This window comes from Coregonus clupeaformis, chromosome 31 (genome assembly GCF_020615455.1).
Source record: "Coregonus clupeaformis isolate EN_2021a chromosome 31, ASM2061545v1, whole genome shotgun sequence".
Classification (NCBI taxonomy): Eukaryota; Metazoa; Chordata; class Actinopteri; order Salmoniformes; family Salmonidae; genus Coregonus; species Coregonus clupeaformis.
In genome coordinates, this window is record NC_059222.1 from 41,929,290 (window position 1) to 41,939,701 (window position 10,412).

The window sequence follows — 10,412 nt, forward strand, 5'->3', positions numbered from 1 at the left end:
TTGGGTTTAACAAAAAAATAAGCATTTTTATCTACTTTTATCAACTGCTCCTCAATTCATGCACCTTGGTTGGAGAGGGAAGTAGGGCCAGTGTTCCTTCCCTCTGTAGCCTGTGGTCAGATGGCTAGCCTGCTGCTGGTTAGCTAATGTAGCTTCCCTACAAATGTTGCTAAAACAGCTGTCTAACACCATGGAACAACAACTCTATTCCATCAACTATTTACCATATGGCATAACCTACCAGGGGGTCTGCCTTGAGGGAGAAATTATCCTCAAATGTATCATTAGGAGGCTGATGCATTTTAGATAGTATCACTGGGAAGTCATGAAGATATCAATGAGATCTGCTAGGAATAATTTGATCAAAGAGTCACTCAGTTACTAAACAACAACAACAACCAGAACAGCAATCGGTCATCAGTGAACATATTGAACAACTGAGAGATAAGGGCTTCTCACTGCTAACAACGTCACTCCCCTGAAACAAACCCAGGTTTAAATTTCACTGGAGGTAATGAAAGTGTTGTCGTTGTCCTAAATAACCCTGTCCAACAGGAGGAAATCAGTAGCTGCACAGCTAAACAAATCAGATCTAATCTTTACCCTAGCTATTACTCTAACAGGCCCGGGGACAACCAATTCCATTACTAACGAAGGAATAGGGAGATGGAGAGGTTGGTATCCCACTTCTAATTAGGCCGACAGGTAACAGGAGAGGGCTGAGGAACCAATCGCTCCAGGATATCATTAAATAAGGAGAAGAAGAGGAGGAGAGAGGAGGAGAAGAGGAAGAGAGGGGGGAGAAGAGGAGGACAGGAGGAGGAGGAGAGGAAGAGAGGAGGAGAGAGGGGGGAGAAGAGAGAAGAAGAGGAGGAGAGAGGGGGAGGAGAGGAAGAGGGGGGGAGAAGAGAGGAGAAGAGGAGGAGAGAGGGAGATAGCTTCCCATTGCTCCTGGATCTGTTCAGAGATAAGGAGGAGAGAGTGAGAGAAGGAGAGGGGGGTAGAGTATACCCCTAACCAGGAGCTCAACTTTCACTGGGAGCTCAACTTTCACCCATACCCGGGGTAAGTTGTGCAAAGAGACCAATTTTTTGGGGGACAACCTATGTTTTCCAAACTGTAATGTTTACATGAATTATGATTATTTCCAGGGATACACAACATCCTGAAATATATGTAGATATCTTTGTTAAAAATAATACAATATTTCCCTTAACGGAGTGATGCTGAATGTAAAACATTGCTCAACTTCCCACTCTCCCCTACATATATTATGGCAAATACATTGTGATGCTACATTTTTTTGCCACAGTTATCTGATGTGAACCATGCCTTAATGAAATAAATATTTAAAACTGGGGTTCATTCAGTTCGGTTGAACGCTTGCTATGTTGCGTGACAGTTTGTTCGGAACTAAACTTTTCAGAAAAACAGTGTGCAACGTTATTCAACAGCCTTTTGAGGTGTGTTTGCTTCCATTTGGTGGGTGTTGCGAGATGTGGCCCGATCATGGGTGTGACCCATTTGATAAAGTTGTGCAGCACACCATGCACAATCTTCCTCTAGGCCACCATAGTCACGCCTTTCTTGCAACATGTCGTTCAGTACAGTTTTCCATTCAAATAAAAGTTGAACACCGTTCTGTTGTACTGATTGCACCCCCTGGTCATTTTGTGTTGCCTGTACTTAACTCTTCACATCTTCTGTTACTGATACTGCATCAATAAAAATGCTTAGCGTATTTACCTGTCACTCTCGCACACATACAAGCACACACACACACACACACACACGTACGTACACACTCACCGCAACACACCCCTGTTGCTATAGTCCTCAGGGAAGAGGAAGCCTGCTGTGACTGGATCTGACTTACTGGTACGGTAGAGACAGCGACAGCAGGCGCATCAGGTCAGGTGACGGAGGCAAACAGAGACAGAGCACCATTAGCCTCCACAAAAAGCTCAGCCTGTCACCATCAATCTTCTCTGGCCTGGCCGTGTTGCGTTATTGTCAACCTTAAGTGGATAAGATGGACTTGTCTTTTTTCATCCAATGTACAAGTTGAACCTCTCCCCTTGTATTCAGTATGTGTAATATATAATGACTGCCTTTGCTGTGGTAGTGGAGTATCTCTTTACAATTTGCAAATATCTTTTTTTTTATATCCAGCACCTGCTCAAAGACTCTCTGGAGGAGTACACTGGATGTGTTTAAATAATATTTTCCTATAATATATCTACTTCCTGCCTTCACAGGTCAATGATGGCCCAAGTAAGCCCATTCCCCGATTCAACTCGTCAGAGGCTATGAGGTCGGACTGTTGTAGACTACTTACGGCCCTGCTACGCTATAGCCGTCAGCCGTCAGCCGTCAGCCATTGAGGAAATGCTTCCTTTGAAATCAATGAAAGCGGCTTCACTACTCGTGTTGCGCTCGTGTTGCGTCACGTCCAATGGCAAGAATCGCAGAGATTCACTTCTTGATGGCTGACGCGCATGTTCATTCTATCTTGTGAATTTAAATAACGAGAAATAAAGTTGATTTGATTGCACATAGCCTGGGCTAGACAAGATGTATGAAGTCAAGAAGCTACCGCTACTAGCTAGCTAGCTACGTGGACTAGCTGGGTTCACAATGTAAACTAAAGCAACTTGTGTAATTAGAGGATCATTTAGTACAACAATTAGCAACACTTTAATGAGTACTTGCAAAAAACTGGACCGAAGCTATGGTACTGACTCATAATGGATGAATATGGTACAGTACAGTAGGGGGAAATATAATAAAGATGCTCTTCCGCTCAGCTGCTTTCTGCTCTCAAAACAACATGCTCTGTGTAGCAAGTAGAACGCAGTTGTTATGTCATTACAAACTTCTTGACATCACTAGTAATCATGATATATGAACCTTGGCTCATAGTCAATTTATATACACCACAGTTCAAAAGTTTGGGGTCACTTAGAAATGTCCTTGTTTTCGAAAAAAAAGCAATTTTTTTTGTCCATTTAAATAACGTCAAATTGATCAAAAATACAGTGTAGACATTGTTAATGTTGCAAATGGCTATTGTAGCTGGAAACGGCTGATTTTTAATGGAATATCTACATAGGCGTACAGAGGCCCATTATCTGCAACCATCGGTCCTGTGTTCCAATGGCACGTTGCGTTTGCTAATCCAAGTTTATCATTTTACAGTTTTTTTCAATTGCTTAAAGCACAATTCCATGTACTTGTACTGTATAGCAGACCTACAGTAAACTGATCTACACAATGTGATCTTTTTGCTGTATTTCAGAGAGTTTTGCAAATGGTTGCGGAGGAAGTCCCGCATGAGTTTATATACATTGATGAGGCTGGATTTAACCTGACAACAGTGAGAAGAAGGGGAAGAAACATCATTGGCCACAGGGCTATTGTCAATGTACCAGGGCAACGTGGGGGTAACATTACCCTTTGTACACAGAATGGGGTCCTCCACCGCCTGCCAACTTGGGTCATTACAACACTGACCTCAATCTTACATTTTTAGACAGATTACACAATATTATCACAGCAGTAAACCAAAGGGACCAGATGCAATACATTGTCGTCTGGGACAATGTAGCTTTCCATCGTTCTGCTCTGGTCCAAAACTGGTTTCATCAACACCCACAATTTACAGTTCAATACCTTCCACCATACTCCCCCTTCCTAAACCCCATCGAGGAGTTCTTCTCAGCATGGCGGTGGAAGGTTTATGATCTCCGGCCCTATGTCCAGATGGCCCTCATTCAAGCTATGGTGGAAGCATGTGATCAAATTGAAGCAGCATCCATACAAGGGTGGATTCGTCACTCCAAAAGATTCTTCCCACGTTGCCTTGCAAATGAAAATATAGCCTGTGATGTTGACGAGGCCCTGTGGCCAGATCCAGCTAGGCGGAGAGATGTTTAGGTTATTTTTCTTTTTTATTCGGTACTGAACTGGATATGTAATTTATGTTACAGTATTACTGTAAGCTTACAGTGCAATGGTACGCTCAGTAATACTGTATGAAAACTGGAAAATATTATGAATGTTTTGTTGAAATGTTCAGTATTGACTGACTTGAGTACATGAAAATAAATACATATTTTCATTAGTCTGCACAATTGGTGTCATGTGGTGTTGGTGAATTTATTTTTACACTTTCTCTGTGTAAATGCTAAAAGTGTTTTAGGTTGAGCACAGGAGTGTTTAACTGATTCAAACAGAATCAGACCATATGATGGTTGGGTTTATGTTATGACAACAAAATAAGGTTTTTATAAGACATTGTATAGTTTTGACAAAAGTGTTCCATTTTGCAAATGATCTGAGGTGTTGTGCTACTTTGGTGTAGTGTTGTGCTAATTCTCTCCTCTTCCATCCTATCATCTCTTCCCTCTGCTAAATCCTTCTCCCTCCGATCTCCTGATTCTGCCTCCTCAACCCTCCTCTCCTCCCTTTCTGCATCCTTTGACTCTCTATGTCCCCTATCCTCCCGGCCGGCTCGGTCCTCCCCTCCTGCTCCATGGCTTGACGACTCATTGCGGGCTCACAGAACAGGGCTCCGGGCAGCCGAGCGGAAATGGAGGAAAACTAGACTCCCTGCGGACCTGTCATCTTTTCACTCCCTCTTCTCTACATTCTCTTCCTCTGTTTCCACTGCTAAAGCCACTTTCTACCACTCTAAATTTCAAGTCTCTGCCTCTAACCCTAGGAAGCTTTTTGCCACCTTCTCCTCCCTGCTGAATCCTCCTCCTCCTCCCCCTCCCTCCCTCCTCCCTCTCTGTGGATGACTTCGTCAACCATTTTGAAAATAAGGTTGACGACATCCGATCCTCATTTTGTCACGAACAGAAGAGGACCCAAGAGCGCAAGTTCAAATTCAGAGTTCTTTATTCAAGGTTACAGGCGGGAAGAGGAGTCCCAGGGGTGTCAGGGGTCTTTCAGGGTCCTCCTGTGGGTACCTGTGCTCCGGGGGTCACCAAATGTCCGGGGGTGTCCAGTCCAAGTGCTTAGTGTGTGTGTTCCCCAGTGATGGAGCGGCGTATCGGGCTGAGGGTGGTGAAACGTCTGGGCACGCTCATCTGGTGGTCGGAGACCTGGGGGAACACACACACACAACAGCAATATGAATGGCAGGCAGAAGTACAGATCAGGGCTGGGCAAATATCGTGGTGAGAGACAGAAGGCAGAAACGAGTTACCGGAGGGGCTGAAGATCGGAGAGTAGTCGAGGTCCAGAAGGCAGGTTGGGATAGACGGGGCAGTAGAACAAGGAGGCAGTCAAGAAAGGATCGGTATCACAAACAGGAGTCAGAGCGCAGACAGGCAGGATACTGGTCCGGGTTTGAAGACGATCTGACAGGGCTTGGCTGAAAAACAGGGCTTGATATACTGGGAGAGGTAGTGGGGAAATGCAGTTCAGCTGGCAGAGTAATTAGAACAGAGTGAGGCAAGGTGAGGATGGTGAGTGGGAAATGCAGTGCAGCTGGCCAGGTAACAAGAGCAGAGCAGGGCAGGTGGAGCTAGTTAGGCTGAGTAGAGAGAGGGAGGTGAGCAGAGTGGAAGATAATTGAATGCAATTAATGTTGCTACCAGGGAGAGAGAGTGCTCATGACAGGACCCCCCCTCCAAGGGACGGCCCCAGAAGTCCCAAGAACAACATCATGCCGGGAGGGTGGAGGGGAGCAGGCGGCGGGTCAGAACTCCTCCGAGCGGTCCGAGTGAATCTCCTCATCCTCAGAAGGAGCTGGAGGGTCACGGTCGGGAGACAGGACAGGCACTGAGACAGGAGCAGGGGCGGGCCGGACGGCTAGGAACCCCTCTTGGGCGGCCCCCTACGGATTGCAGGCTGATCAGGATGTAGTCGGTGGAAGTCAGTGATAAGGGTCCGGTCCACTATCCTCCTGGCCGGGATCCAGGTCCTCTCCTCTGGACCATATCCCTCCCAATCAACGAGGTACTGGAGACCCCTACCCCTTCGCCTAGAGCGGAGCAGCCGCCGGACGGTGAAGACAGGACCGCCATCTACGAGGCGCGGAGGAGGTGGCGCCGGAGCTGCAGGGACCAGGGGACTTTCATGGACCGGCTTGACCTTGGAGACGTGGAAGGTGGGGTGGACCCGCATGGAAGCGGGCAACTGAAGTCGGACCGCCGTTGGACTGATGACTTTCTGCACAGGAAAAGGACCAATGAAGCGAGGGGCCAGCTTTCGTGATACAACCCGCAGCGGCAGATCCCGGGCAGACAGCCAGACCTTCTGACCAACCCGGTAAGTAGGTGCTGGGGTCCTCCGTCGGTTGGCACCCGACGGCGTAGCCTGGTTCCAGACTTCCAGGAGCACAGTGCGAGCCTGGGCCCAAGTGCGGCGGCAGCGGCGGGCATACGCAAGAGCAGACGGACAGGTGGCATCCGCCTCCTGGCTGGCAAACAGTGGAGGTTGATACCCGTAGACACACTGAAAGGGGGAGAGCCCGGTGGAGGAACTGGTGAGTGAATTATGGGCATATTCCACCCAGAGCAGGTGTTGAGCCCAGGCCCGGGGATTTTGGGAAGCCACACACCTCAGTGCCTTCTCCAGCTCCTGGTTCATGCGTTCAGTCTGGCCGTTTGACTGCGGGTGGAATCCAGACGATAGGCTGGCGGTGGCCCCAAGGAGATGACAGAACTCCTTCCAAAAGGTTGCTGAGAATTGCGGGCCCCGGTCTGACACTATATCCTGGGGTAGGCCATGGATACGGAAACACATGTTCCAGGACCACCTGGGAGGTCTCTTTAGCAGAGGGTAGTTTGGGAAGGGGCACGAAGTGGGTCATCTTACTAAAGCGGTCAACAATGGTAAGGATGACTGTGTGTCCGTCAGAGGGCGGAAGGCCCGTAACAAAGTCCAGTGAAACGTGGGACCAGGGCCTCTTGGGTATGAGTAGGGGTTGCAGCAACCCAGCAGGAGGCTGGTTGGGAGTCTTGTTTCGGTTACAAGTGGGACAAGCTCGGATGAATTCTCGGACATCCCGTCTCATCCCCCGCCACCAGAACCGCTGGCGGACCAGATGAAGGGTGCGAGTGATGCCGGGATGACAGGCCAGACGGGATTCGTGCCCCCACTGAATCACAGGTGACCTGAGATTTGCTGGAACAAACAGACGGTTGGGGGCGCTGGTGCTTGGACCTGGCTGGTCCCGAAGAGCCTCCATGACCTGCTTCTCGATCTCCCAGGTGAGGGCCGCTACGACCAAGTGGCTGGGAAGAATGGGAGCTGTCATGGCGGTGGTCTCGTCCTTCTGAAACATCCGGGAAAGAGCATCAGGTTTGATGTTGCGAGATCCCGGGCGGTAGGAGAGCGTGAAATTGAAGCGCGTAAAGAACAGAGACCACCGCTGTTGACGGGAGTTCAGCCTCCTGGCTGTTTGGATATACTCCAGGTTCTTGTGGTCTGTCCACACTACGTAATGGTTCCTTTGACCCCTCTAACCAGTGCCGCCATTCTTCAAGGGCGAGCTTGACAGCCAACAGCTCGCGGTTCCCAATGTCGTAGTTGCATTCGGCAGGGGTTAGCCGACGGGAGTAGAAGGCACAGGGTGCATCTTGCCATCCTCAGCTGCTCTTTGAGAAAGCACTGCACCCACTCCCACGTCCGAAGCATCTACCTCCACCACAAACTGCCTTGCTGCATCTGGCATCTGGAGGATGGGAGCAGAAGTGAAACATGTCTTGAGGATATTGAAGGCCTTATCAGCAGCTGATGTCCATTGGTACGGTTGTTTAGTGCTGGTTAGCGCCGTGAGGGGTGCAGCCACTGTGCTATAGTTTCTGATGAATCTCCTATAAAAGTTGGCAAAGCCCAGGAACTGTTGCAACTTCTTCCGAGACTCAGGAACTGGCCAGGAAGTGACAGCCGACACCTTCGTGAGATCCATCTGAATGCTGCCCTCGGTCACCACATACCCCAGGAATGAAACGGTCTTGGCATGGAACTCGCACTTCTCTGCCTTCACGAAAAGAGAGTTCTCCAGCAGGCGGCGCAGGACCAACCGGACGTGGTGCGTGTGTTCTGACAGAGTCTTTGAGAATATTAAAATATCGTCAAGGTACACAAATACGAACGTATTTAGCATGTCCCTGAGGATATCATTCACTAGGGCTTGAAAAACTGCTGGGGCATTGGTGAGGCCGAAGGGCATGACGAGATATTCATAGTGGCCGGTTGGTGTGTTGAACGCTGTCTTCCATTCGTCTCCCTCCCTCATCCGCACCAGATGGTAGGCATTGCGAAGGTCCAGCTTAGTGAATACAGTGGCTCCCTGCAGCAGTTCGAAGGCAGACGAAAGTAAGGGCAGTGGGTAGCGATTCTTAACCGTGATGTCGTTCAGACCCCGGTAATCTATGCATGGACGAAGAGAACCGTCCTTCTTGCCGACAAAGAAGAATCCGCCTCCTGCGGGGAAGACGACGGTCTAATTATCCCGGAGGCAAGAGAGTCATTAATGTAGTCCTCCATGGCCTTTCTTTCCGGGGCTGACAGTGAATACAGACGACCCTTGGGAGGTGCTGTGCCAGGCAGGAGATCAATCGCGCAGTCATAGGGTCTGTGTGGGGGGTAGAGATGTCGCCTTGGATTTGTTGAACACCTCTTTCAGGCTGTGGTAACAGGCCGGAACATTGGATATGTCGGAGGTAGCGCTAGATCCTTCCCGGTGAACGGGCAGGGTGGCCCCCCTTAAACAGGTCTGGTGACAACTCCTTCCCCACTCACGGACTGTTCCTGTCTCCCAGTCGATGTGGGGGTTGTGCTGACGGAGCCACGGGTATCCAAGAATGAGTGGTTGGCCAGGTGAGTGTAGGAGGTGAAACTGGATGGACTCCTGGTGGTTTCCTGACAGCAGGATTGTCACAGGGGCGGAGATATGAGTGACAGTGCCAAGATGATGCCCATCCAGGGCTCGTGCAGGAATGGGTTGTGTCAGTTGATGATGGTTCACGCCCAGTTGCTGTGCAAGCTCAGGGTCCATGATGTTTGCTTCGGCTCCGGAATCCACAAGGGCGGCCAATGTATGAGTCTTGTCAGAAAGCTGAAGGCGGAGATGAAGCAGGGTCTTTCGGATGGAGGGAGACTGAAGGCTTGTTGAGCTCACCCGGATCTCCCCTACACCTGGTGAGCTGCGGCTTTTGCCGGACAAGTAGCGACACGGTGATTCTCGCCACCACAGTAGAGGCAAAGGGTTGGAGCTTAGACGGCGCCGACGCTCCTCGGGAGTCAGAGAGGCACGGCCAATCTCCATGGCCTCAGGCTGATTGAGTTGGCTATGGGACTTGACAGGCAGGGGCTGGACAGAAGCGGTATCGACCGAGTACGGATGGCAGGTTGACTGAGACGGCCCTTCTCCCTCCTCCCGGGTCTGTATACGGCGGTCAATGCGAACGGCAAGGTCAATGGCGGCATCAAGCGTTGAGGGCGGGTCATGGGAAACAAGCTCGTCCTTGATATAGTCCGCCAGGCTATGGAGGAAGGCTTGCACCAGTGCCTCTGGGTTAAACGAGCTTTGACTGGCCAGGGTACGAAAGTCAATGGAGAAGTCTGCCACTGTCCGATTGCCCTGACGGATGGTGAGCAGAGCTTGTGATGCTTCGGCTGTTGGCGAGCCTAGGTCAAAGACCTTTAACATCTCCTCCTCAAAGGCACTGAAGGAGGCACAGGCTGGGGTTTGCCGGTCGAATTCCGCCGTTCCCACAACCGAGCTCGACCGGTGAGATGTGTGATGACATACCCCACCTTGGCTCCCTCTGTTGAGAAAGTCCTGGGCTGTAGTGCAAACTGGATTCGGCAGCTGCTCAAGAATGGTCTTACTTGCTTCTGGTTGCCATCAAAAGCGTTCCGGGTTCCCAATCCTTGGTTCAGGAGCGTGGGGATCTGGTGGCAGCACTGCCGGGCCTGCAGCATTGGGACCTCCAGCGGAGGGATGACGGAGTATCGGTGGTACAGGAACAAAAGGACCAGGGGGGGGTGCAGGTGGAGTAGCCGGGCTTGAGAGTAATTGCAGGGCTTGGGCTAGCTGTTGTTGCTGCAGTTGGAACTGTTGTTGCTGCTGGTTGAATAACTGGAGAAGGGAAGCGATGTCGCCAGCCATCCGATTTATGTCTCCCTCAGAGCGTTCCAGTCGCTGTAGGGCAGTCCTCTCTGGCTCTTCCTCCATCGTGGTCAGGGAGTGCGCTGGGTCCATGATGGTCAGATCGTTCTGTCACGAACAGAAGAGGACCCAAGAGCGCAAGTTCAAATTCAGAGTTCTTTATTCAAGGTTACAGGCGGGAAGAGGAGTCCCAGGGGTGTCAGGGGTCTTTCAGGGTCCTCCTGTGGGTACCTGTGCTCCGGGGGTCACCAAATGTCCGGGGGTGTCCAGTCCAAGTGCT